Genomic DNA, 4,187 nt, shown 5'->3' with positions numbered 1-4,187 from the left:
TAGAGTTTTATGTCTTATTTATATATAAGATTTATTTCTTCTCCTATGACATGCAGTTCTACAGTTGCGTTTCCATATGCATCTACGCCCCACCAGTATACTTGGTCTTTCAGTTATGCCATCCAGTTTCCTCCCTTTTTGCTTGGTTATGGCCGTGGTTAGCTTAGGAAGAGAGAGCGGCACAAATGAACTGCATTGATAAGTTCACATGTAGCAAAATCTGGATTGAAGTGATCCTCCAATTTCAAGAATAGCATACTGAATATGGATCTATTAAATAATACTGAATGTCATGATGGCCTTCCTAGGAGATGTAGTTCTGAATATCCTACTGCTCTATGGATCTATTATTGCAAGAACTGTATAACGATATGAAGCGAGCTGCTTCATACCATCATTTAGCGTTTGTGTATTCTATCTGATTAGCTTTCCTTAGTGCCGTCTGATGAGAGGCATTCTTGTTGCCCTGTACACATCTTGTGCTCCTATGATGGGGCATATGATGTTATTTAATTAATTATTGGAATAAAATGATAATCCATTGGGCTCCCTTCCTTCCTTGTGTCTTTTTTTGCATGTATAGTACTTCACTGCTTCCTGCATGTGATTCCATTTGATTTCACTTTGATTTTGTTTTCTGCAGATCGTTTCTTGGTGGCTGCTAATGAATCATGTAAGGATGGTGCAGAATTCATCAGAGGAAAAAGACCGAACTACAGAGTTTCCCCATTGTTAGAGCTCTTGGTGCCCGGACAAGCCCTCTATCTCGATTCTCCCTTCGCAGCTCAGCTCCACCGACCAGGTCAGTCCTCATTAATGGACGGTTACATGGTTTGTTTTCCTTTTGAACTCTAAATGTGTGCCCGCCTTTGAGTAATTCCTTGGATCCACGTGTTCTGTTCAGAAGGCGATGGCTGACGAAGAGCTCGATGTCCATGGCTCGTCAGGTTCCGCTGGCTCCACTAACAACCGTCTACGGGCGCTTGCACAGGTCAGGTGAAACCCATCATGCCCCCTCTTTGATTTTACTGGACGGTTGCAAAAATATGATGAGTGTGTGACTCGGGAATTTTTATAATCAAAAGAAGTACTCATAGATGTAAACATTGCTAACTCTGCAAAGAAACACACATCTGATCTAGGGATTATTGATGCTCGCAGATAGTAGTAAAGAAATAGTGATATTTAGATCCAGGCAGTGTGATGATTTTAACTCTATTTCTTTGACGTGCTCTTCATGTAGTTAATAGCTCTGTAGGTGTTTCCTCGATTGATTAGATGTTGTCTAGGCCTTCTATGTAGATGTATTTTGTTTATAAAGCGCAAGCATTCTACGTGCTAATTAGATTTTTGTCTTTGAAGGTGATCATATTGATCTTACCTTATCGACTGCTCTTACTAAAACAAGTTGTATTTTCAACTGATTAATAGCCCTGTTGTTCTTAAAAATGCTCATCACATGCTCAAGACAATCTGATTAACCGATAGACTTAACGTATCTTTTTTTAACACTATGTCTGCTTTTATCCGCGACTGATTTCTCTGATATCTCTCCCGTGCTGTGATGCAATTACTGTAAGCAGCTCCTCGTGGCCTTATGTTTTATGTTCTCGGGCACTGCAGGATACCAAGCGAGTGTTTAGGATCCCACACCGGGCATTTCTTGACATGCTCCTAGCACACCTTACGCTAATCACCGGCTCAGTATGATCGTGTTGTACATGACGACGGCAAGATTGTGTGACCATCTTTTTCAACACCTCTACATTGGATCTTGGAGGACCAATCAGTATGAACGCGTCGTGTCGTCATTCCTCCTGGTCTACATTATGCCCAAGACATGCAAAGTTGTGGATTGTCTGTAAGCTACCATGTGCTTTTGTACGTCCTATGCCTGTGATATTTGCTACTAAACCTATTGTACTACGTGCTTTCTATGTTCATACATTGTTAGGTGGCTCCTTATTGTGTGCATACAAACAAACCTTACTTCTGATTGATTCTTTGTTAGTTTTTTATTTTTATCATGGTTGACAGAATAATAAGTGCAAAATTTATTTTGCTTAAATCTGGTTGCTTGGCTGACAAAGATATGCTTTCTATGCTTGTGATGCTTTCTATGCTATGGATTTTATGTATTGGATTAGGGCCAATGCTTACTTAGGCCATTTTAATTTTGATAAGCCTATTGTTAAAGTTCAAGATACTACGGTTGATGGCTGAGTACGACTGTACATAGATTGTCCTTGGATTTTCCTTTACGGTATATACTGAGTGAATTGTGAATACTGTTACCTTGGCCATTATTCTTTGTATGGTGTATACAGTGTGAATGCATATGCTAAACCTGGTGTTTGGATCGGCACCCTCACGCCAGGGCGCGATGCCGATCTAGTATGCCATGAGATGAGGTAAAAAGATTTCGTCTAGCATGTGCTTGATAAGATATGAAGATTATAAGTCTTGACCCCCAAAAGACATGAAAACTGAATCCAGTGCTCTACTCTGTAGCACTAACTATTGCGTTATGTTGTGAGAGGCATCATCATTTGGTTTACTATTTCGTGGCATCATCATTTTAGTACATCTTATTTGTAAAATGTACACCATTTTAGAGAAGACTGGCGAGGATATCACTATTGGGCCCTTCATCTTCACTCAGATCAGTAATCAATCAAGTTTGCAACCAGTCGGCCTGGTTAGTTCAGACCTGTTAGAATAAACCCGAGGTGCTCCGTCGATCTAACGAGGATCAAGCAATCACACCAGCACAACACTGAGATTTGTTAACAAGGTTCACCGATATGGCTACATCTTCGGAGCATGACTATGGGCGCTCCTTCCCATGACACCGCTACAATACCGCACCCCGGCCGCCCGAGCGCCGGCACACGCCGCCGGCTCCCCCCGCGTGCCTGTGCTATTATGTTGGCATAGGTTACATCGTGTGTCTACCCTCGATATATATGAGAGGCCTAGAATACAAGTGTCCTATTAGGACACAACTCCTACCCTGTTTACACACAGTCCAAAACCAAGTCCAACTGTAACCTACCTTGTACAATAATATTTGACACAACTCTAACAAACTTCACCTTGGCGACTATTCTCCACCATCTTGAATTCGTTCGTGCGTCAAACCTCCATGTACATTGGACTTGAGATACGCCATGAGCACCGCTGCTACTCCCAGACTCCATATGACTCTACCTGCAACTGTAGTCCCTTCTCGTCTTCTTCACAGTCAATACTCGAGCAAAATTAAGTTCCTCATTACTCTACCTTGTGTTTCCAACTTCCGAAGTATCCGTTCAACAACATCACACACCAACTATTGTCTGCGTGAAAAAATGAACAACTCACATATTGGACGTCACATACAAGAGTTACCTGAACTCAACATCACCGCTTTTTCTTGACCATCTGTCTGAAACTTGATGAAATTTCACCGTCGCCCTGTGTCACCCTGAGTCAAATTCACAGTTGTCTCATCCTTTTTCCCGGATAGTCTCTGACATGTCCCACAGCTATAACACTCCGCCTCCTTCTGTACTTGTCATCCGCACTTTGCCATGTGCACTGAACACCACAAAATATACGGCCATGTACTCTCTCAGCTTTTGACAATTTCAGACTTTCCGCCACTTTCTCAGATTCTTCATGGTCAACTCCTGTCCATCAATCGGCACCGATAGACCTAGTCACCAACTTGAATCCGGTACTCGTCAACACTGCTTCAGCACCCCCTTGCACACTTTGTCTAACAACATACCTGACCACCGATGCCCTGGCCTGTCGCTGTGTCCCGTGCTTACCGCACGCCTCGCCGCTATCACCGCGCCGAGCCTCTGCTGTCCTGGTCGAGTCTCCCGGGTAGCTAGCCCACACTCCCTCAACCCCCACTGCAGAGAACCATCGATCATTACCGACCGATGCCGAGTATCACGTCTCCATCAGACCACTGACGCCCAGTCCGATCCATGTGTCTCTCGCTTTACCTGCTGAAATAGGCTTCGATTCTCCGAATTCTTACGCCGTAGCCCCTCCATCAGCACAGAGTGAAGTCTTTTATTAAACTCCATCTCCACCTTCAACATGACTCCATGGTGGTTGTACGTTCCACCCTCCCGCGCCCTGTCGACTTCAAACTCTCCTGTGCGCACCATCTTGAATCAACCCCGCACCAT

At 43.6% G+C, this 4,187-nt stretch overlaps 1 long non-coding RNA gene across 1 annotated transcript; it reads left to right on the top strand.

The window, feature by feature from the left end:
* Nucleotides 1–719: 719 nt before the first annotated feature.
* On the top strand, nt 720–1,909 carry LOC119289419. Its single transcript, XR_005141505.1, has 3 exons — nt 720–802; nt 905–991; nt 1,624–1,909. It is a non-coding gene; the product is annotated as an uncharacterized LOC119289419 (long non-coding RNA).
* The last annotated feature ends 2,278 nt before the right edge of the window (nt 1,910–4,187 follow it).

Source organism: Triticum dicoccoides, chromosome 4A (assembly GCF_002162155.2).
Source record: "Triticum dicoccoides isolate Atlit2015 ecotype Zavitan chromosome 4A, WEW_v2.0, whole genome shotgun sequence".
Lineage (NCBI taxonomy): Eukaryota > Viridiplantae > Streptophyta > Magnoliopsida > Poales > Poaceae > Triticum > Triticum dicoccoides.
This window is presented reverse-complemented; position numbering and strand designations above follow the sequence as displayed.